General features: G+C 44.8%; 1 protein-coding gene across 5 annotated transcripts in view; it reads left to right on the top strand.

Moving 5' to 3' along the window:
* The window catches only part of LOC139280680 (small integral membrane protein 29-like), a 118,157-nt gene that overhangs the window by 9,540 nt on the left and 83,381 nt on the right, over window positions 1–25,236 (top strand). The window contains exon 2 of one of the 5 annotated variants that reach the window (XR_011596740.1): window positions 20,373–20,555. The exons of the other annotated variants lie outside the window; for them this stretch is intronic. The gene's annotated coding sequence lies outside the window, so the exon portion shown is untranslated. The remainder of the gene's footprint in view (window positions 1–20,372; window positions 20,556–25,236) is intronic. 5 annotated transcript variants of the gene reach the window in all.

Below are 25,236 nucleotides of genomic sequence, written 5' to 3'. Positions count from 1 at the left end.
AGTTTTTTGTTCAAAAAGGGGCGTTCCCAAACACTTACAGCAGTTTTGGCCATTTATGCCACTCTGGCCAGCTAAAACTTACTCCAAATCGACTTAGGTCAGCGTATGTGGCCAGCTCTGGAAAAACCTTGCGGGCAGTTAAGAAAGAGGTGCACATTAGTACATTGGCAGACATTAGGCCAGGGATAGGGGAGGGAAGGGAACCGGAGAGGACCTGAAACTAAACAACCAAGCACCAAACATTGCAAGGAAAAGCTCAAACAATTAAAATACTAATAGAAATCAAGTAAATCCTACCTTAATCTTTAAAGTCAGCCTGCGCATGAAGCCATTCGGCCTGGAATAGGGGCGGCAAGATGTGCACTGGGAGTCCAGTCATCCATGGCTAGGTGCGGCGGAAAATGAACGGGGCCGGGGTGGGGGGGGGGGAGGTGCGGTGTGGAAGCAGAGCGACCGAACGCGGCATCAGTGGTGGGGGGGGAGGGAGGGAAGAGAGAGCGAGAGATGCTGGCCTCTATCAACGGGGCAGGGGCGGGCGAAGCAGAGCGACTGGTGGGGGGGGGGGCGGGAGGGGGAAGAAGGAGAGAGATGCTGCCCTTTAAATCAACGGGGGGGGGGGAACGAAGCAGAGCGACTGTCGTGGCATGGGGGGTAGAGATGCTGCCCTTTAAATCAATGGGGGGAGAGGGGGGGCGAAGCAGAGCGACTGACGCGGCATCGGTGGTGATGGAGGGGCGGAGAGAGAGAGAGAGAGATGTTGCCCGAGTGCCAAGTTTCAGCGCTACTGAGCATACGTGCACATCGGACCTGACACCACTGCGCATGCGGGCAGCTGCCGGCACTGTTTTAGGCGCAGGGCTGTAGCTCCGCCCTCCCTGCACTATATACGCTGTGCCAGGACCTGGGACACTCGGCAGAGCGGCCAGGATGGGGGCACATTTTTTCCACGCCGTTTCCAGCACACAAAGTCGGCGCATCTAAGGTAACTGCGGCGAAAAAAGGGGTTGGGGAAAATTGAGCCCATGATGAGGTGATTTACCCCAACCCCCCATATGCTGGTGTGATCACTGCTTGAGGTCACGGAGGGCTAATCTCAACACTTTTCTGGGATCAAGTCTATCCTCTGAATTTGAGTTGATTTTTTTGTGAATCAGTTGAATTTTGAGACAATGTAGAAAGCCTCTGAATATGACTTGGGATTTGTTGATGGTTAGAAAATGTAAACATTCTAATTACTAACAGCTGCCAAACACAAACAGCGAGATAGACACACAGTGTATTTCTGCAACTTACTTTGAGTTCCTTTTTCAACTAAGTGCAAACAAGTTGAATTTTGAAAGTTGTAATTATCACCTTTGTTACAGCTATAAGCCAGAGATACACATCTAGGAATTAAATTCGGTGTTTATAGTGATGCCTTAGAAAGTCACATACCAGCAATGCCAAATAAATGGATTTCCTTCGCCAAGATAGTCACTTTTTTGAATCACACTTTTATTACTGCAAAATGCTTTGTCAACATTTTTATCACCGGGATAATCTTATGTGTCTCTTACCCAGGAGTTGCAAGTTACCTGCCACTAAGTGATGCTGTAATATCTTAGCCAGAGCTGCCCATCATTTTGCTTTTTCACCCAATTTCTGTGTGTATTTTTCCAGAAGTTTCTTAAAATTCAAGTTTTTTTGGATGCTGTTCTCTTTAAATTTAAGTTTTTTGGGTTGTGTGCCAGTCCTGTACATACCTGTCCTGTTTTGTACATTGCCCTGTAGCTAATGCCTGGCTTGGTCTTTGTACCCAGAATAGCAGTCAGCCTTCCCTTGGACCCTTCATGCATCCGTTTTGACCATGGGTCTCCAACCGACTGCTAACATTCCACTCTGGTTTTGGGTTGGGTCTCCCATCACTGTTGTCCTGCTCAGCCTTCATGACCCTGATCCTCGAGATCTCTGGTGGCATTCTTAATCTTGATTTTCTAGAAGTGGACTTAGAAACCAGCAATCTGTTACAGAGGATTTAAAGCACTATTTTCCATTTATAATGGAAGGGTTAGACCTAGTCCAAGTGCATAGACAATTTGAGCTAGATAGATAAGGGAGGATCAGGGACAAAACGATGTTATAAAAGCATAGGACTAGGTTAGATGCTGGGGGGAAAGACTTATTTTGATAGAGTGTCATCAACCACTGAAATTAGTTGCTGGCACATGCAGTGAGTGTGGATTTCCTTCAACCATACAGAAGGGAGCAGGATGAGTTCCTGAGAATGGATCATTGGGGACGTGTCACCCAGTTACTGTGGTCTCCTGGACTTTTCTTGTTCAGTTTCAGGGGTCAGACAGAAATTTCCCAGAGTTTAATCTTAAATTAGTCTAAGCTTTTTTTCTCTGTTCTTTGCATCTCCCAGGAGACTCCATGGCTGCGCTGGGAGAGCAAGGCACAAATAGGGGTGATGGTCTGCAAAGATTACACCATGCCAGCGTGAGACAAGTCTGATGGACAAGCTGGTCTTTTCCTGTACATTTATTTGTATGTATACATGTATGTGTACATTATACATACATATATATTGTATGCCTTATAAAATGGCAGGAGATAAGCCGATAAGGCACTGGGTTAAGCGGATGGGAGTGTGCAGAGTAAAGGTGAGAGGACAGTATAGTGCAGTCAGCATTAGATGAGATGAAGTCAGATGAGAATAAGGGGAACGAATGGGGATGAGAAGGAGTGGTAGGAGGCATCTAGTTACGCACCATTGCAGTCATACGTAGATAGCGAAGAAGGAATTTGTTGTAACGGGAGAATAGATAGATGGATAACAGGGAGGAGAGGTTAGCAAAACAATACAGAGGCAATGATGCAATGAATAATAGTATAGTACAAAGGAGAAGTTAGGCAAAAGAAGAGGGGTGTTTCAGCTAGAGGAGAGCGTAGTGAGGATCAAATACTGAGATGGTGAAGTGGTAGCCAATACATGAGAATAACGAGGTAGAAAGCAAGCAAGATGAATGGTATGAAGGGGCCAGGAGATATGAAGGGAGTCGGTAAGGACACTGGGCCACAATTTCCTCACAGCTGCTATTGGAAATAATAACCTGCAGCCCTCAGCACCCCACCCCTGCATCCACCACCTCTGACCCAAAAGGAAAGAAGATAATAGAGAAAGAACCTGAACAAAAAGAGAAAGGGGGTGGGGGCAGGGGCAGGGGCAGAAGTAGGAGAGAAGAAAGACAGAAACATAGGAGGAGAGGGACATACAGCAATGTGAAAATGAGAGACAGATAAAAGTGAGACTATTATGATAATGACCCTTAAACTATTTGGGTTTGTTGCTGAGGCCACAAAGCATAGCTTAACATTGGCATCTTCTTTACTAAGGAAGCTATTATTTAGTTCTATGACTCATAAGTGAAATACCTTGTGTGGGTTTAGTTTCCATTACTCATGCATGCAGTATCCTTGCATTACCTAGAAATTTACCAAAGGCACAGCTTGTTTATGTAATTGTCTTTCATTTCATCTATACAATATTCAATTTAACCAGAATTACAAATGACATCCATTGTAAAGTGTTCGGGCAATCTTTATTACTAATTCTGTAAAAAGATAATTGTTCTTGATGGTCAATTTGCAATCTGCTGCTTTCACAAGAAAAGAACAGAAAAGCATGGAATGTGAAAAAAGCCACGAAGCACTTCAAGGCCATTTTGTATTCGTGTCCAATCCGTTCTGTTGTGCCCTCCTTTCCCCACCCAGTTAATCTCCTGAGAAAAGTTTCTCCAGGAGAATTCACAATAAATTTAGTAGAACCGGAGTTTGTCAAGAACATCAGACTTTTTCTCTTCACTACCACCACCACCACCATCATTTTTTGTTTTTATTCTCCTCCCCACTCTCCCCCACCCACCCCACGCTCGCCCCCACACGCACCAAGAACAGGTCTGGAAAATTCAAATAGGAAGCAAAAGCAAAAATGGGTCTGAGTTGTCTGGAGCTGGCTTAATATGAGCCATAGTTAAGACAGCCTGACTTAAGTGACAGATAAATTCACATTCTGTAAAAGCTTTCTTTAAAAACACATACAGTACTTTCAGTAAACATACAATTGTAATATTAATTTTGTTGATTTAAAACTTATTCATACTGATACTTTGTAGCTGAGAGGATCCAAAAATGTTTTGTAAGAAACTGCAAAGAAGTATTTGTATTGGAAATATAAAGCTTTTTGTTAATTTATTTTCTGGAGCATTACTGGCAGGGGCTGGCATTAATTGTCCATCTCTAGTTACCTTTGAGATGGTGGTGGACCGCTTTCTTGAATTGCTGCAATCTTGTGGTGTGAATGGAACCCCACTTCTGACCTTATGAGATGCAGAGGAGGTCATTGATGAAACAGCTGAAGATAGTTGGGCCTAGGCCACAGCCGTGAGGAACCTATGGGTCCCAGAGTCATTATCGATGTGTGTGGGTATTTTCCCCCTCCCCATTTTTCTGATTGTATTAATGGGCCCAAGTTTCCACAAGAAAAAAAACGGGCGCCCCTCCGAGCTGGGCGCCCGTTTTTCGTGCCTAAAACGGCTCCTAAAAAAATCCTCGGTATTCTCCACATACTTACAGGTCCTGTGGCACTCGGCGCAGCCAGCACGAGCTGTGGGGGGGGGCGGAGCCAGGTCCCGGCGCTGAAAACAGTGCCTGGACCTCTGCACATGCGCGCTACAGTCGGCACGCAAGTACAGTAGATCCAGGCGCCGAACTGTGTGGGAGGGGCCCGAAGCACGCAGCCCCTAGCCCTGGCTGAATGGCCTCGCTGGTGCTTCGTGAATGAGGCTCCTCCCACGGCCAGCTCCTGCTCTCCCCCCCCCCTTCCCCCGACCAAACCCGACACCCGCTCCCCGCCCCGCCAACCAGACCCGACCCAACACCTGCTTCCCCCCCCCCCCGCCCCATGGCCCGCTTCCCCGCCCCGAGGCCCGCCCCCCCGACCCGAGATCCTACTCGAGACCCGACACCCTCTCCCCCCCACCCCCCCCGCCTCGACCCGACCCGAGACCCGCTCCCCCCCCGACCCGAGACCCGCTCCCCCCCCGACCCGAGGCCCGCTTTCCCCCCGCCCCGACCCGACACCCGCTCCTGTTCCCCTCCTCCCCCCCCCCCTCTCCTCCCCCCCCTCTCTTCCCCCCTCTCCCTTCCCCCCCCCCCTCCCTTCCCCCCCTCTCTTCCCCCCCCTCTCTTCCCCCCCCTCTCTTCCCCCCCTCTCTTCCCCCCCTCTCTCTTCCCCCCCCTCTTCCCCCCCCCTCCTTCCCCCCCCTCTCTCTTCCCCCCCCTCTCTATCCCCCCCCTCTCTCTTCCCCCCCCTCTCTCTTCCCCCCCCTCTCTCTTCCCCCCCCTCTCTCTTCCCCCCCCCTCTCTTCCCCCCCCTCTCTTCCCCCCCCCTCTCTCTTCCCCCCCTCTCTCTTCCCCCCCTCTCTCTTTCCCCCCCTCTCTCTTCCCCCCCCTCTCTCTTCCCCCCCCCTCTCTCTCTTCCCCCCCCTCCCTCTCTCTTCCCCCCCCCCTCCCTCTCTCTTTCCCCCCCCCCCCTCCCTCTCTCTTTCCCCCCCCCCCTCTCTCTCTCTCTCTTTCCCCCCCCCCTCTCTCTCTCTCTCTTTCCCCCCCCCCCCCTCTCTCTCTCTCTCTCTCTCTCTCTCTCTCTCTCTCTCTCTCTCTCTCTCTCTCTCTCTCCCGCTCAGCGGCACGAACGGCTGCAGAATTCTCCCTGGCTGAAGCACTTTCACACAGGTAGGAAGATGGTTTATTTAATCTTTTCTTGGCTTATAAATGTTTATTCAGGTTGGATTTATTTGTAGAAGTATAAATAAGGATTTATTGTCGAATTTAATGAGTTCCCTTCCCCCCACCTTGTTCTGGACGCCTAATTTGTAACCTGCGCCTGATTTTTTAATGTGTAGAACAGGTTTTTTCAGTTCTACAAAAATCTTCACTGGCCCCATTCTACTTTAGTTTGGAGTACATTTTCACTGTGGAAACTTTCAAATCAGGCGTCAGTGGCCGGGCACGCCCCCTTTTGAAGAAAAAATTCTGTTCTAAACTAGAACTGTTCTACCTGACTAGAACTGCAGAAAAAAAAATGTGGAGAATTGCGATTTCTAAAATAGTCCGTTCTCCACCAGTTGCTCCTAAAAAATCAGGCGCGAATCATGTGGAAACTTGGGCCCAATATGCCTATCTGCCTCTTATTCTCAATTTTGAAGTAGGGTCCGCACCTAGAACATTAACTTCTCCTTTCTCTCCAAATTGTGACTGACCTGCTAGGTCTTTTCAGTATTTTCTGCTTTTTTTTCAGGTTTCCAGCATTTGCAGTACAGGGTATTTCACTTTTTATTTATGATTTCTAAATAAGGCTTGTTGGTGCAGCACAACTTATGGTACCCTCGCTTAAGAAGGGCGAAGATAACATGTACCCTCTTGAAATCTGCTTTTTTTTAATGTATGGCTTCCAACAACAATCTTAGAAACTGGAGAAGGAAGTCTATCCATTTCCTACATGTAATTGTTTTTCTTTTCATGGTTAGATTAGCATTATTCCATACCCCTGGCAGAAAAGGCAGCTTAGCTGGCCAGTGTTTGTTTTGTATTAACATCAGTAGCAAAAGCAAGGCCACCTTGAAGGATGTAATAGATTGAAAAATGGTGTATAGATATTCAGAAATTATTTTCTGTTGGGTTACCTCTGCCTGCCAGTGGTTTATGCTTGGGGGATCTTCTCCGACTGATCATCCAGCCTCACAAAAGATAGCAACACTTACTACTGTTTACATTGTATTTTGAATTGACTGAGTAAGCCTGCTTTTGTACCTCATGTTAAACTAAGGGCATAATATTGAAGAATTTAATTCTCATAGCACTTTCAAAGATTTTCTTTTCCTTCTTGTTCAAAATTATAAATATTGACACAAATCAATGCAATTGGAATATTACCAAACGTGTTCGCTACAATTGCAGATTGAAAGTAACTTAAAGGAGATATAAAAATGAGTTTATGGCAAAGTTCGACATGAAAAGAAAATTTAGAAATGAGTTACATAGCATTACATAAGATAGACAGCACAGAAACAGGCCATTCGGCCCAACCAGTCTATGCCGGTGTTTATGCTCCACTCGAGCCTCCTCCCGTCTTTCTTCATCTAACTCTTATCAGCATAACCCTCTATACCCTTCTCCCTCACATGCTTATATAACCGCCCCTTAAATGCATCAATACTATTCGCTTCAATCATTTCCCATGGTAGCGAGTTCCACATTCTCACCATTCTCTTGGTAAAAAAGATTCTTCTGAATTCCCTATTAGATTTCTTGGTGACTATCTTATATTAATGGCCTCCAGTTATGCTCTTCCTCACAAGTGGAAACACTCTCTCTGTATCTACCCTATCAAAACCTTTCATGATTTTAAAGACCTCTATTAGGATAACCCCCAGCATTCTCTTTTCAAGAGAACAGAGACCAGCCTGTTCATCCTTTCCTGATATGTTTACCCTCGCATTTCTGGTATCATCCTTATAAATCTTCTCTGCACCCTCTCCAGTGCCTCTATATCCTTTTTGTAATATGGCGACCAGAATTGTACATAGTACTCCATGTGTGGTCTGACCAAGATTCGATACAAGTTTAGCATAACTTCCCTACTTTTCAATTCTATCCCTCTAGAAATAAATCCTAGTGATTGGTTTGCTTTTTTATGGCCTTGTTAACCTGTGTCGATACTTTTAGTGATTTGTGTATATGTACTCTGAGATCCCTTTGGCCCTCTACCCCATTTAGATTCTTATTTTCCAAGTAATATGTGACCTCCATATTTTTCTTACCAAAATGTAATACCTCATTTAACTGTATTGAATTTCATTTGCCAATTATACGCCCATTCTGTAAGTTTATTAATGTCTTCTTGTAATTTGTTGCAGTCCTGCTCAGTACTGACTATCTCCCCCTCCCCACCCCCCACCCCCCTCAAATTGGTGTCATCTGCAAATTTGAAATTGTGTTTTTGATTCCAAAGTCTAAATTGTTAATATAAGTAGTTGTCCCAGCACTGACCCTTGTGGAACGCCACTACCCATCTTCTGCCACTGTGAATAGCTACCCTTTACCCCCTACTCTCTGCTTTCTGTCTTGAAGCCAGCTAGCTATCCACCCTGCTACTTGTCCTCTGACTCTGCATTCTCTGACCTTATTCATTGGTCTATTATGTGCTACCTTATCGAAGGCCTTTTGAAAATCTAGATAAATTACATTACTGCATTACTGAGTTACGGCATTATTAGTATTGATATCTAATCTGAGAGATGTTCAGTGTAACTGAAGCTTTTAAAATGAATGTCAGTACAAATTCGATAAAATTAATTCAGTAAAATTCAGTACATTTGAGTTAAATGATTTTTGGGAGTACCCCCTAACAGCCAGTAGAAGGTGCTACATGACTGGAAAAAGTCTTTCTATTTGATTACATCATTATAATTCTACATCATGCTGGTCAGGTGACTTGCTCCTAGGTATCTACTCATGTACTTGAAGTTGCTGTGAGGAGGTATACAAGAGCAATGCAGGAGAACTCTGCAATAATTTTTTTTCAATGTAAAGATGTATTTTTCTTTTATCATATTCTGTAGATAAGTTGCTGTTGTCAGTTCTATTGCTCCTCCTTCACAATTCACTCAGTTAGAAATTGCACCCTTAAAAAGTCAATTTAATACTTTATAGTTCAACCCTTTTGTTCACACTCATCTTTTATTACTCCAGATTGGTAGCTATTTTCAGTTCCTAGACTGACTGCTACACTATCTCAGAAGTCATACAGGCTTGTTTCACATCATGTTTAGAATTTGCTGAATGTTTACAATGATTGGGTCTGGATTTTACTAACCATTCTAGCTGTCGCTTCTCCGCCTGGTAAGAATGGTACCACGGAGGTGAGACTGTGGAGGCGAATGGAGTGGTTGACCTATTTGAACACAATGTGAGATTTAAGAGAACAAGGATGGATAGATTGCCACAGTCACAAAGGATGTCACTGATGATTTTAATCCAGCCAGTTTTAGTTCTGTTTGCAAGGTGAAAATCAGACCGCAAGCAGGGGTTGATGAGAAAGGTGAGCATTGAGCTGATTGACGATACCATATTCAAGGGCTTTAAGAGAAGAAAAATGGAGAGAATGTTTTTTTTTTAAAGAAAGGGGTGTTTATGGCAGTGTTGGAGGGGAGGGGTAATAGTGCCTGAGGAAAAAGAGCCTGTTGATGTCGGTAAGCAGCAAGGAAAGGTCTTGTATGGTCAGGAGTAGGATTGGAATGAGATCTACAGTGAACGAGTGATCCTTATGGAGGGGATACGGGAGAAACTACAGTGCAATATCAGTCGGGGAACGGGAGGGCTTGGATGGAGGAGGCTGAAGAAGCCAAGCAGATAATTGCCGTCTTTGAGCTAATGCTTGTTGCTGCCACAAACTTGGGGCTCATAGGGAAGTAAGTATTCCCTGTCACCACACACACACTCATGCAATTGAAACATTTATCATTATTGGGAAATAAAATGTTCTGTTTTGGCCAAAAAAAATTTTTAATTGAAATGTCATTTTGTAGTTCAGCCATGCAGAAATGAATCCGGTTGACTACATTTCACCCACAACTGATCTGGTAAATGTTCATCTTTATACAATACTAAAATGATAATACTAGCAAAAGAGATGAATGGATTTGTGATAATTTGTACATAAAAATGCTTTGAAAAGTGCAAGGTGCTGGCAGAGGTCACAGTAGTTACAAGGCCAATTAAACTCTACATCCATGCATGGATGATGGAGCTGAAGATGATTAATGTGCTCTCTAATGAAAAACCTTTGTAAGGTAATAAAAAGTTACTAATATTGCAAATGAGGCCGAAGGAAGGGAAAAATTGTCCCCATATTTTGTCATTTGTTTTATATACATGAGAGCAGGAGCAGCTGGGAGAAGAGGGATGAGGAGGCTACTGCGCAGGAGCCCATATACACGGGGGTCTTTAAGGAGCACTTTGCATACATCAACTTCACCTATCCCATGGAGCCAATGCCACTCTACCGGGGCTACACCTCAGCACTTCGACTGCTCCGCACAAGAACAGGAGTGATGTGATGCTCTGGTAGCCCCCGCTGAGACAATATGGCAGCAATGTGAGCTGCTGTTGAAGCTGTCAGAGCTGTTATCAGAGGCCCACTATGGTGAGCCCTATAATCGTGTTTATGTAGCTGATAACTTGCTCCATGTTTGACAGAATGGTCTCCATGCTCTGCATGAAGCCCTGACACAAGTTGGAGCTGGGCTCCTCCAATCTCTCAGCCATTGTGCGCAAACTTGCTGGCAGGCTGCCCAATGAATCCAGCACCTGGTATATGCCTATCAACCGTCTTCAGTAGTCTGGGCCCTTGAAGTCAGCGTCAGCAAAGAGGAAATTAATGCAATAGTAAGAAAGGACATTAGCTTGGATGATGTGAATCGGTATGGGTGGAACTGCGGAATTCCTAGGGGCAGAAAACGCTAGTGGGAGTTGTGTACAGACCACTAAACAGTAGTAGTAAGGTTGGGGACAGCATCAAACCAGAAATTAGGGATGCATGCAACAAACGTACAGCAGTTATCATGGGTGACTTTAATCTACATATTGATTGGGCTAACCAAACTGGTAGCAGTGCGGTGGAGGAGGATTTCCTGGAGTGTAGTAGGGATGGTTTTCCAGACTAATATGTCGAGGAACCAACCAGGGAGCTGGCCATCCGAGACTGGGTGATGTGTAATGAGAAAGGACTAATTAGCAATCTTGTTGTGCGAGATCCCTTGGGGAAGAGTGACCATAACATGGTAGAATTCTTTATTAGGATGGAGAGTGACACAGTTAATTCAGAAACTAGGATCCTGAACTTAAGGAAAGGCAACTTCGATGGTTTGAGGTGTGAATTGGCTAGAATAGACTGGCAAATGATACTTAAAGGGTTGACGGTGGATAGGCAATGGCAAACATTTAAAGGTCACATGGATGAACTTCAGCAATTGTATATCCATGTCTGGAGTAAAAATAAAACGGGGAAGGTGGCTCATCCGTGGCTAACGAGGGAAATTAAGGATTGTGTTAAATCCAAGGAATAAATTGGCCAGAAAAAGCAGCAAACCTGAGGAATGGGAGAAATTGAGAATTTAGAATTCAGAAGAGGAGGACAAAGGGTTTAATTAAGAGGGGGAAAATAGAGTACGAGAAGAAGCTTGCTCGGAACGTAAAAACTGACTGCAAAAGCTTGTATAGACATGTGAAGAGAAAAAGATTAGTGAAGACAAACGTAGGTCCCTTGCAGTCGGATTCAGGTGAATTTATAATGGGGAACAAAGAAATGGCAGACCAATTGAACAAATATTAACATAAGAACATAAGAATTAGGAACAGGAGTAGGCCATCTAGCCCCTCGAGCCTGCTCCGCCATTCAATAAAATCATGGCTGATCTGGCCGTGGACTCAGCTCCACTTACCTGCCCGCTCCCCGTAGCCCTTAATTCCCTTATTGGTTAAAAATCTATCTATGTGACTTGAATACATTCAATGAGTTAGCCTCAACTGCTTCCTTGGGCAGAGAATTCCACAGATTCACAACCCTCTGGGAGAAGAAATTCCTTCTCAACACGGTTTTAAATTGGCTCCCCCGTATTTTGAGGCTGTGCCCCCTAGTTCTAGTCTCCCCGACCAGTGGAAACAACCTCTCCGCCTCTATCTTGTCTATCCCTTTCATTATTTTAAATGTTTCTATAAGATCACCCCTCATCCTTCTGAACTCCAACGAGTAAAGACCCAGTCTACTCAATCTATCATCATAAGGTAACCCCCTCATCTCCGGAATCCGCTTAGTGAATCGTCTCTGTACCCCCTCCAAAGCTAGTATATCCTTCCTTAAGTAAGGTGACCAAAACTGCACGCAGTACTCCAGGTGTGGCCTCACCAATACCCTGCACAGTTGCAGCTGTACAATACCCTGCTTTTGTACTCCATCCCTCTCACAATGAAGGCCAACATTCCATTCGCCTTCCTGATTACCTGCTGCACCTGCAAACTAACTGTTTTTTGTTTTGCAGATGAACTCCAAAAAGAGTTTCATGCACAAGGACCCCCAGGTCCCTCTGCACCTCAGCATGTTGTAATTTCTCCCCATTCAAATAATATTCCCTTTTACTGTTTTTTTTTTTCCCAAGGTGGATGACCTCACACTTTCCGACATTGTATTCCATCTGCCAAACCTTAGCCCATTCGCTTAATCTATCTAAATCTCTTTGCAGCCTCTCTGTGTCCTCTACACAACCCGTTTTCCCACTAATCTTTGTGTCATCTGCAAATTTTGTTACATTACACTCTGTCCCCTCTTCCAGGTCATCTATGTATATTGTAAACAGTTGTGGTCCCAGCACCGATCCCTGTGGCACACCACTAACCACCAATTTCCAACCCGAAAAGGACCCATTTATCCCAACTCTTTGTTTTCTGTTCGTCAGCCAATTCTCTATCCATGCTAATACATTTCCTCTGACTCCGCGTACCTCTATCTTCTGCAGTAACCTTTTGTGTGGTATCTTATCGAATGTCTTTTGGAAATCTAAATACACCACATCCATCGGTACACCTCTATCCACCATGCTCGTTATATCCTCAAAGAATTCCAGTAAATTAGTTAAACATGATTTCCCCTTCATGAATCTATGCTGCGTCTGCTTGATTGTAGTATTCCTATCTAGATGTCCCGCTATTTCTTCCTTAATGATAGTTTCAAGCATTTTCCCCACTACAGATGTTAAACTAACCGGCCTATAGTTACCTGCCTTTTGCCTGCCCCCTTTTTTAAACAGAGGCGTTACATTAGCTGCTTTCCAATCCGCTGGTACCTCCCAGAGTCCAGAGAATTTGGTAGATTATAACGAATGCATCTGCTATAACTTCCGCCATCTCTTTTAATACCCTGGGATGCATTTCATCAGGACCAGGGGACTTGTCTATCTTGAGTCCCATTAGCCTGTCCAGCACTACCCCCCTAGTGATAATGATTGTCTCAAGGTCCTCCCTTCCCACATTCCTATGACCAGCAATTTTTGGCATGGCTTTTGTGAAGACCGAAGCAAAATAATTGTTTAAAGTCTCAGCCATTTCCACATTTCCCATTATTAAATCCCCCTTCTCATCTTCTAAGGGACCAACATTTACTTTAGTCACTCTTTTCCGTTTTATATATCTGTAAAAGCTTTTACTATCTGTTCCGTCTTCACAAAGGAAGACACAAATAAACTTCTGGAAGTACTAGGGGACCGAAGGTCTAGTGAGAAAGAGGAATTGAAGGCTGTCCTTATTAGGCGGGAAATTATGTTAGGGAAATTGATGGGATTGAAGGCCGATAAATTCCCGGGGCCTGATAGTCTGCATCCCAGAGTGCTTAATCGACTCGGGATCAGTTCCTATGGACTGGAGGGTAGCTAATGTAACACCACTTTCTAAAAAGGGAGGGAGAGAGTAAGCGGGTAATTATAGACCGGTTAGCCTGACGTCAGTAGTGGGGAAAATGTTGGAATCAATTATTAAGGATGAAATAGCAACGCACTTGGAAAGCAGTGACAGGATCGGTCCAAGTCAGCATGGATTTATGAAGGGTAAATCATGCTTGACAAATCTTCTGGGATTTTTTGAGGATGTAACTAGTAGAGTGGACAAGGGAGAACCAGTGGATGTGGTGTATTTGGACTTTCAAAAGGCTTTTGACAAGGTCCCACACAAGAGATTAGTGTGCAAAATCAAAGCACATGGTATTGGGGGTAATATACTGACGTGGATAGAGAACTGGTTGGCAGACAGGAAGCAGAGAGTCGGGATAAACAGGTCCTTTTCAGAATGGCAGGCAGTGACTAGTGGAGTGCCGCAGGGCTCAGTGCTGGGACCCCAGCTCTTAACAATATATATCAATGATTTGGATGAAGGAATTGAGTGTAATATCTCCAAGTTTGCAGATGACACTAAACTGGGTGGCGGTGTGAACTGTGAGGGGGACGCTAAGAGGCTGCAGGGTGACTTAGACAGGTTAGGTGAGTGGGCAAATGCATGGCAGATGCAGTATAATTTGGATAAATGTGAGGTTATCCACTTTGGGGGCAAAAACGCAAGACAGAATATTATCTGAATGGCGGCAGATTATGAAAAGGGGAGGTGCAACGAGACCTGGGTGTCATGGTTCATCAGTCATTCCAAGTTGGCATACAGGTACAGCAGGCGGTAAAGAAGGCAAATGGTATGTTGGCCTTCATAGCTAGGGGATTTGAGTATAGGAGCAGGGAGGTCTCACTGCAGTTGTACAGGGCCTTGGTGAGGCCTCACCTGGAATATTGTGTTCAGTTTTGGTCTCCTAATCTGAGGAAGGACGTTCTTGCTATTGCGGGAGTGCAGCGAAGGTTCGCCAGACTGATTCCCGGGATGGCTGGACTGACGTATGAGGAGAGACTGGATCAACTGGGCCTTTATCCATTGGAGTTTAGAAGGATGAGAGGGGATCTCATAGAAACATACAAGATTCTGACGGGACGGAAGAGGTTAGATGCGGGTAGATTGTTCCCGATGTTGGGGAAGTCCAGAACCACGGTTCACAGACTTTGGATAAGGGGTAGGCCATTTAGGGCTGAGATGAGGACAAACTTCTTCACTGAGAGTTGTTAACCTGTGGAATTCCTTGCCGCAGAGAGTAGTTGTTGATGCCAGTTCATTGGATATATTCAAGAGGGAGTTACATATGGCCCTTATGGCTAAGGGGATCCAGGAGTATGGAGAGAAAACAGGAAAGGGGTACTGAGGGAATGATCAGCCATGATCTTACTGAATGGTGGTGCAGGCTCGAAGGGCCGAATGGCCTACTCCTGCACCTATTTTCTATGTTTCTATCTGATTTCTCTGCAGCAGAGTGAGATGTGATCTCCCTCTCTGGCAAGCTAGTACCTATGGACTTTCCAAAGTGCTTTACAGATAATTAAGTACTTTTGAAGTGTAGTCACAATTGTAATGTAGGAAACGATGACAGGGGGGCAGTCCTGTGCAGCGAGGACAGGCTGGTGGAGGACCTTTGTCTTACGGATGTTTAGAGTAAGGCCCATGCTTTCGTCCGCCTCAGTAAATACATTGACTATGTCCTGGAGTTCAGCCTCTGTATGTGCGCAGACGCAGGCGTCATCCGCGTACTGTAGCTCGATGACAGAGGTTGGAGTGGTCTAGGGCCTGGCCGGGAGATGGCGAAGGTTACATAGAAACATAGAAAATAGGTGCAGGAGTAGGCCATTCGGCCCTTCGAGCCTGCACCGCCATTCAATAAGATCATGGCTGATCACTCCCTCAGTACCCCTTTCCTGCTTTCTCTCCATACCCCTTGATTCCCTTAGCCATAAGGGCCATATCTAATTCCCTCTTGAATATATCCAATGAACTGGCATCGACAATTCTCTGCGGCAGGGAATTCCACAGGTTAATCAACTCTCTGAGTGAAGAAGTCTCTCTGCATCTCAGTCCTAAATGGCCCACCTCTTATCCTAAGACTATGTCCCCTGGTTCTGGACTTCCCCAACATCGGGAACATTCTTCCCGCATCTAACATGTCCAGTCCTGTCAGAATCTTATACGTTTCTATGAGATCCCCTCTCATCCTTCTAAACTCCAGTGAATAAAGGCCCAGTTGATCCAGTCTCTGCTCATATGACAGTCCAGCCATCCCTGGAATCAATCTGGTAACCTTCGCTGCACTCCCTCAATAGCAAGAATGTCCTTCCTCAGATTAGGAGAGCAAAACTGAACACACTATTCCAGGTGAGGCCTCACCAAGGTCCTGTACAACTGCAGCAAGACGTCCTGCCTGCTATACTCAAAACCTCTAGCTATGGAGGCCAACATACCATTTGCCTTCTTCACCGACTGCTGTACCTGCATGCCAACTTTCAATGACTGATGAACCATGACACCCAGGTCTCGTTGCACCTCCGCTTTTCCTAATCTGCCGCCATTCAGATAATATTCTGCCTTCATGTTTTTGCCCCCAAAATGGATAACCTCACATTTATCCACATTATACTGCATCTGCCGTGCATTTGCCCACTCACCTAACCTGTCCAAGTCACCCTGCAGCCTCTTAGTGTCCTCCTCACAGCTCACACTGCCACCCAGTTTAGTGTCATCTGCAAACTTGGAGATATTACACTCAATTCCTTCATCTAAATCGTTAGTGCATATTGTAAAGAGCTGGGGTCCCAGCATTGAGCCCTGCGGCACTCCACTAGTCACTGCTTGCCATTCTGAAAAGGACCCGTTTATCCCAATTCTCTGCTTCCTGTCTGCCAACCAGTTCTCTATCCATCCATGTCAGTACATTACCCCCAATACCATGCGCTTTGATTTTGCACACAAATCTCTTGTGCGGGACCTTGTCAAAAGCCTTTTGAAAGTTCAAATACACCACATCCACTGGTTCTCCCTTGTCCATTCTGCTAGTTACATTCTCAAAAAAATACTAGAAGATTTGTCAAGCATGATTTCCCTTTCACAAATCCGTGCTGACTTGGACTGATCCGGTCACTGCTTTCCAAATGCACTGCTATTTCATCCCAAATGATTGATTCCAACATTTTCTCCACTACTGATGTCAGGCTAACCGGTCTATACTTACCTGTTTTCTTGCTCCCTCCTTTTTTTTTAAAAAGTGGTGTCACATTAGCTACCCCCCAGTCCATAGGAACTGCTCCAGAGTCGATAGACTGTTGGAAAATGATCACCAATGCATCCACTATTTCTAGGGCCATTTCCTTAAGTACTCTGGGATGCAGACTATCAGGCCCCAGGGATTTATCGGCCTTCAATCCCATCAATTTCCCTAACACAATTTCCCGCCTAATAAGGATATCCTTCAGTTCCTCCTTGTCACTAGACCCACTGTCCCCTAGTACATTCGAAAGGTGCCTTCCCTCGTGAAGACAGAACCGAAGTATTTGTTCAATTGGTCTGCCATTTCTTTGTTCCCCATTATAAATTCACCTGAATCCGACTGCAAGGGACCAACATTTGTCTTCACAAATCTTTTTCAATTCACACATTTATAGAAGCTTTTGCAGTCAGTTTTTATGTTCCCTGCAAGCTTCCTCTCGTACTCTATTTTCCCTCTCTTAATTAAATCCTTAATCCTCCTCTGTTGAATTCTAAATTTTTCCCAGTCCTCAGGTTTGTTGCTTTTTCTAGCCAATTTATATGCCTCTTCCTTGGTTTTAACACTCTCCTTAATTTCCCTTGTTAGCCACGGTTGAGCCACTTTCCCCGTTTTATTTTTACTCCAGACAGGGATGTACAATTGCTGAAGTTCATCCATATGATCTTTAACTGTTTGCCATTGTTTATCCACCGTCAACCCTTTAAGTATCCTTTGCCAGTCGATTCTAGCCAATTCACGCCGCATACCGTCGAAGTTACCTTTCCTTAAGTCCAGGACCCTAGTTTACGAATTAACTGTGTCACTCTCCATCTTAATAAAGAATTCTCCCATATTATGGTCACTCTTCCCCAAGGGGCCTCGCACAACAAGATTGCTAATTAGTCCCTTCTCATTACACATCACCCAGTCTAGGATGGCTAGCTCTCTAGTTGGTTCCTTGACATATTGGTCTGGAAAACCATCCCTAATACACTCCAGGAAATCCTCCTCCACCGCATTGCTACCAGTTTGGTTAGTCCAATCAATATGTAGATTAAAGTCGCCCATGATAACTGCTGTACCTTTATTGCACACATCCCTTATTTCTTGTTTATTGCTGTCCCCAACCTCACTACTACTGTTTGGTGGTCTGTACACAACTCCCACTAGCGTTTTCTGCCCTTTGGTATTCCACAGCCCCACTCATACCGATTCCACATCATCCAGGCTAATGTCCCTCCTTACTATTGCATTAGTTTCCTCTTTAACCAGCAATGCCACCCTGCCTCCTTTTCCTCTCTGCCTATCCTTCCTAAATGTTGAATACCCCTGGATGTTGAGTTCCCAGCCTTGGTCACCCTGGAGCCATGTCTCCGTGATGCCAATTACATCATATCCGTTAACTGCTGTCTGCGCAGCTTGAACTGTTTCCTACTGGTTCTGTAGTTTAGTTCCACTCCAGCGGGGAGCTTTTTGACTGAGGTGGAGCATGGCAGCGAGGAAGATTGAGAAGAGGGTTAGGGCAATGACGCAGCCCTGTTTGACCCCAGTACAGACGTGGATTGGGTCTGTAATGGATCCGTTGGAAAAGATCATGGCTTGCATGTCATCTTGGAGCAGGCAGAGGATGGTGACCGCACTGCCCCCCAGTCATCAAGATCCATGGCGCGGCCCTGGACAATGCGGACCATTTCCCATACCTCGGGAGCCTCTTATCAACAAGAGCAGACATTGATGACGAGATTCAACACCGCCTCCAGTGCAGCCTTCGGCCGCCTGAGGGAAAGAGTGTTTGAAGACCAGGCCCTCAAAACTGCCACTAAGCTCATGGTCTACAGGGCTGTAGTAATACCTGCCCTCCTGTATGGCTCACAGACATGGACCATGTACAGTAGATACCTCATGTCACTGGAGAAATACCACAAACGATGCCTCCGCAAGATCCTTCAAATCCCCTGGGAGGACAGACGCACCAACATTAGCATCGTTGACCAGGCCAACATCGCCAGCATTGAAGCACTGAACACACTTGATGAGCTCCGCTGGGCAGGCCACATTGTTCGCATGCCAGACACGAGATTCCCAAAGCAAACGCTCTACTTGGAACTCTTTCACGGAAAACGAGCCAAAGATGGGCGGAGGAAATGTTACAGGGACACCCTGAAAGCCTCCCTGAAAAAGTGCAACATCCCCACTGACACCTGGGAGTCCCTGGCACAGACCGCCCTAAGTGGAGGAAGTGCATCCGGGAGGGCACTGAGCACCTTGAGTCTCATTGCCGAGAGCATGCAGAAATCAAGCGCAGGCAGCGGAAAGAGTGAGCGGCAAACCTGTCCCACCCACCCTTTTCCCTCAACGACTATCTGTCCCACCTGTGACGGGGACTGTGGTTCTCGTATTGGACTGTTCAGCCACCTAAGGATTCATTTTTAAGAGTGGAAGCAAGTCTCGATTCCGAGGGACTGCCTATGATGATGAGTAGGAAACGGCAGGAAGCAATTTATGCACAGCAAGTTCCCACTATCAGCCATGGAATACATGACCAAACATCTGGTTTGTTTTAGTGATGTTGGTTGAGGGATAAATATTGGCCGGACCACTGGGAGAACTCCCCTGCTTTTCTTTGAATCGTACCGTAGAATTTTTCCATCCACCTCAGAGGATAGACAGGGCCTCGGTTTAACGTGTGATCTGAAAGAAGGCACCTTCGACAGTGCAGCACTCCTTCACTACTGCACTGAGAACAAAGTTGTGCTATTGTGCTATTGTGCTCTTCTATTCCAGTTTTTATGACTTTAACGTTTGTTTAATTTTTGGCTAATTCTATTTCCCTGTGTCAAGTTCAGGAGTTAGAAAATGATACTACATACTGACATAAAGCCACATAATTGTACTCTGCAAGCCATTTTGAAACCCAGCCCATCAATGCAACTTTTATTGTGCTTTGTTTCTGATCCTCAAATCTGGATGGTATTTGTTCTATATAGAAACATAGAAATTTACAGCGCAGAAGGAGGCCATTTCGGCCCATCGTGTCCGTGCTGGCCGACAAAGAGCTGCACGGCCCTTGGTCAGCAGCCCTAAAGGTTACATATAAACCTATGAACAATGACGGAAAGGCAAAGAGCACCCAGACCAACCAGTCCGCCTCACACAACTGCGACCCCCATTATACTGAAACATTCTACAATCCAGCCCAATTGGAGCCATATGATCTCCTGGGAGAGGCAAAAACCAGATAAAAACACAGGCCAATTTAGGGAGAAAAAAATCTGGGAAGATTCCTCTCCGACCCATTCAGGAGATTGAAACTAGTCCAGGAGATCACCCTGGCCCTATTCTATTCACTGCAGTACTTACCATTATATCTGCGTTGCCCAACAAAAGGTCATCCAGTCGAATCCCAATTACCAGCTCTAGGTCCATAACCCTGCAGGTTACTGCACTTTAAGTGCCCATCCGACTTTGTTTGGCAGTAGCATATGCAGACGTGGTAGGGAGGTTCCTACAGATTCAAGGAGTGGGTAATGGAGAGCTTAGGAGGCTACGCCAAGCTTATGGCTGGTTTCATCCTTTAGTTTGCATTCTTTATCTCCTTACTTATTCATTTTCTTACACACAGATATGTAGTGCAACATAACAGCATATGGTAACTTGATGCGTAAGCTGTTTCAAGAAGTGTAAGCAGCATTCCAAACTATGTTATGCTTCCAGAGGAACCCGAGAGGAGATGGTGACAGAGCCCAACATCCAGCCTCACCAAGCATCCCATGGCTCCTTGCATCATCCGTTAGATGGGGAGGAGGTTAGTTAATGATCTGCAGAATTTGAGCACTTCATGAAATGCAGCATACATGCGAGAAGGATCAATTATTTTTTTTCTCTCTCTGTTCATCTCTTTCTATCTGCCGAACTCTGCCTCACAATCACTGCTCCCGATCCCCCCCTGCGCTCGCCCTCCCCCCCCCCCCCGCGCTCGCCCTTCCCCCCCCCCCGCGCTCGCCCTTCCCCCCCCCTTCCCCCCCCTCCCCCCTGCGCTCCCCCTTCCCCCTGCGCTCGCCCTTCCCTGCCCCCCACCCCTGACTCGCCCTCCCCTGACAACCCCCCCCCCCCCGCGCTCATGCTCGCCCTCCCCTGCTCCCCCCCTGCCTGCGCTCGTCCTCCCCTGCCCCCTCCATTCACCCTCTGCTCTCCCTGACCCCTCCGATCGCCCTCCCCCTCCGTTTGTCCCCTCTCTGTTTGCTCCCCCCCCTGCTCCTCTCTGCTCACTTTGTAGTTTTGGGCCCCAAAGTATGAAAAGGATCAGCACGTTTTATGCTAATCATCCTTTCAACAACATATCTTCCACATTCATTTGGGCACAGCAGCCCTGATTTTACGATCATGGGAAAAGTGGTCTGAGTTGGCCCAATGTGCAGGCTCACATATGTCTGTAACACAGCGAGTTGGCCTTGCCTAATTTGGGACTGATTCATTAATTCCGTTAGGCTGCATGACCAGGAAAATCTTGACCTGTAGCATACTTAGCTAGAAATAGGAAAACCTGGTGAGGAAAAGTCTCTTTACAAGTTGTAGCTGGCCATAAAAAGGAACGGTTTGATGTGGATGGGAAAGTAGACTAATTGATCAAAATTGCACAGTGTAGACATGTGGGCAATACTGCTTTTTGATGCTAAAGCGTTAGAGGTCCTGAGACAGGAGATATACCAAAGGAGGCTGAAGTAAATGCATAAGTGAAAGCTGTTATTGTACGAGGTGGCAAATCAGTTTCATTCTGATACTCGTGCTTCTTGCCCTGTCTGCAAATGAGAAAGAAGTATGTTGATATCCAAGAAAGGCAATGGTAAGTGTGCTCTTCAGTGTTAGACACACATCTTGTAGAGCTCATTAAAGATGGCATAATCCCAAGATGGAACTTCTACATCTCTGGGAGGCACCATTTCAAGCATAATTATTGCCCTTTTACACGCATACTTTCATTGTGCCAAAGCTACATGGTGCACTTATTTTGTAAGTGGCAGACTTGGGAATGTCAGCAGGTATTCTGGTCCTCCTCTGCTGTTGGAGGGGTGGGGCTTCTCAGTGGAGTTGGCAGCCAAGGGTGTGGAGGTTTTCGCTGGTTAACTTAAAAAGTATTTCTTCCCCTGCCCCCCGCCACCACAACCGTTCCTTCTTCAAAAAATGCAACCATTATGGACTGACGCTTGGATAATTTGAATTCAGTTTTTTTTAAATCTGGGGAAAAAAATGATGGTATCTGTAAAAGTGACCAAAAAACTGGGATTGTAAAAATGCAACTGGTTTACTAATGTCCTTTAAAGAAATAAACCTGCCATCCTTACCCGTTTTGACCTATATATTGCTCCAATTCATCACCAGCGTGGTTAACCCTTAACTACCACCTGAAGTGGCCTAGCAAGCCAATAAATTGTATCAAAACCCCAGCAGTTCAAGATGGCTGCCCACCATCATCATCATCAGGGCAACTAGGGACAGACAATAAATACCAGCCTTGCCAGTGACGCTCACATCCCGAGAATTAATTTTTAAAACGATACATTATGACTGTATAAAGGGCGAGCTTGGTCTCTGCATTTCTAAGTAATTGCTGCTAGGTGGCAGTAAAGCCATTCATCAGTGGAACGGATTGCATTTTTATGATGTACATATAATTTCCAGCTTGTCTTGGAGTTGATGGGAAGTCCACTGCCCTTCCTAATCACGATCCATTTATATTAAAGTGTATTTGTAACTCCATTATCTTTAATTAAACAAATTTGAGAATTTTGTAAACTTAAATTTTGAGTTTAAATTTTGCATTTAAATTTTGTTCTAATTTTTGACTTCTCATAAAAATGTCCATATATTTTGTTTCCATGAATAAATTTAATGGTGACATTAGAGGTTCTGTACCTTTTCTGCAGCAATAACCAATGCAAGATTTATAACCAGAGAATGAGGCACGTTTAATTTTTTTTAAACACTCTGTGAAACATTGTCCAATTTGGACCATGAAACCTTCATTTATTTCACATTGCTTGAGTCATGGCTAAATTCAGAGATGAAATAACTCCCACTTTAAAGAGAAACTGAGTGCATAATCTCAACATTCGACAATCAACTGCAAAGGATACATTATCCTTTTAATACAATATGGAGTTCTTAATAAGATGAAGGAGATGCAGTATTATACATGGGTTCTTTGAAGAACTGGACTGTTTTCAATTTGTTGGATTCTGCCCACAAGTGATTACTTGGCAAGCCATGTACAGAGTGGCTGTGGTTGACTGCAGTCCATTTCACTCATTGAAAAACACCGAGTTCTGATGAGAATGTGGTCATAATTGTGTTTACTACAGTTTGACTATGGTAAACATTTGTGCCAAAAATAAATCTGTACAGTAATTGATACTTCCAGTTGGGCTTATTCTTTCATCAAATTACATAGAAATTACAATACAGAAACAGGCTGTTCGGCCCAACCAGACCATGTTGGTATTTATCCTCAACGGGACCAGTAGTTCTAATTCCATTTGCCTGCCCTACATATCTCTTTATTCCCTTTTCCACCATCTAACCTATTTTTAAAAGTTGACATGGTTTCTGCGTCAATCATTACCTCCAATAGTGCATTCCAAAGCCTCACAACCCTCTGTCCTAAATTTCGTACATTTAATCATATCTATGCCCCCTCGTTCTGGACCACTGGGAAAAAGTCTGAGGTAGATTTTCAAGTTTCTGCCCAGACGTAAAACTGATGCTGCAGATTGGCCGCCAGTTATGGAAACCTCCCAATTTGCATTTGAGTCAGGTTTATCCCTCAGTCTACTCTCTCATTCTTTCATAATTTTAAATATCCCGATCAAATCACTCCAGAACCTCAACCATTCTAATGAAAACAGCCCTAATTTTTCAACTATTTATTCATATTTGTATTTTCTCATACTAGGCAGCCTCCTAGTAAATCTGCCCTATACCCACTCTATTGCCTCACTAATGTTGCACATAGATTCACTATTACATCTTGACTTTCGTATTTTATATCTCTAGCCAGAATTGTATACTATGCCTCCTATTTTAATATCATCTGCAAATTTAGACACCACTTCTTCTAGTCCTGTATCTAAATCATTGCTAAAATACTGTGAACAGAAATGGTCCCAGAACAGAAGGCTGTGGGACATAGCTTCCTGTTTCCAACCATTCTGAGAAACTGCTCTTAATTCCCTACTTTCTGTTGCCCCCTTCTAACAAGTTTTTAAATCTAGTTTCTTCAGTAGCACATTGTCAATGGCTTTCAGAACCATGTATGCAACAGCCACTGCATTTCCCCCATCTGCCATGTTTGTTCCCTTTTAGTTTTATGATGCATGGATCTTCCTTTCTGGAATCCTTTTTTATAATTCTGCCTTGGACTGTGAAAGTTTCCATTCCCCACACCAACAAAATAGCAAATTTGATCCCTAGTCTGTATTGTGTTAGCTGATACCAGCCAGAAATGGTAATATGTGTCCCGCAACGGCGATCAGCATTCCTGCGTTTAGGAGGGGATGGAATGCAGAGGGGCAGAAAGGAAAACATCCAAAATGCCTTTTCTAGTTATTTTTCCTCCTGATCCCAGCCGCATGTAAATGTGGGCATCTGGTAAAGAAAGCATCAAGCTTGGTTATTTGACCCCCCAACCCCCCACACAGATGAATGGCTTAGCACCACCTGATTGTCTGGCTCTCATGATAAATGGGAATGTATGTGGTTTACATTTTCTCTTCACCAATTTTCCTCTCTTTATTTTCTCTGCTCACAACCCTTCCCCTCCTGAAGAGTTTAACTCCCTGCTGGACTTGATTCCACAGGTGCCACAGCTGTATCTCACCCATTGATCGTGTTTGTCGGCAAGCAATACACCATGGGGAGAAATTTGGCCATGCCAGATCTTATTTTCATGCAGTGTCTGCACATTTTGAGAAGGGGTTACTGGATAGTAATCAGAAACAGAAACCTTGGCTGATTTCCCGCCCCACATTAACCCAGAGCCCTGAGGCCAATTGTAGTGCCCCTACTGGTGCTGCATTTGAGATTAATTAACTCAACACAGACTGCGGATAGAACCTGAACTTTTTGCTCCTCATGGCTCAGCTAGTCATTGGATAAACTTGCTGAGCCATCAGGGTTCAGTTTTGTTTACATTTTTGACTATTTGCAACCAATAGGATGCATATGTATATATTAAAAATCTTAAGTAGAAAGTGAATAAGAAAACTTAATGTAATCTTAAACTTTAGAAGCCATGTGTCATGGATTATCTAGACACCATTAATTAAATGAGTCACATCATTCCCAATAATCCATAATTTTGTAATTAAATTGCCACCAAGAATTAAAAAAATATTTCATAATATATTTCCAATTTTTTCCCCTTTACTTTCTCCAAATAAATTAACTGAACTCTACTATTCTCAGTTCTGTGTGTTAAAGTTTGGGTTCTC

This window comes from Pristiophorus japonicus, chromosome 15, assembly GCF_044704955.1.
Source record: "Pristiophorus japonicus isolate sPriJap1 chromosome 15, sPriJap1.hap1, whole genome shotgun sequence".
NCBI lineage: Eukaryota > Metazoa > Chordata > Chondrichthyes > Pristiophoridae > Pristiophorus > Pristiophorus japonicus.
This window is presented reverse-complemented; position numbering and strand designations above follow the sequence as displayed.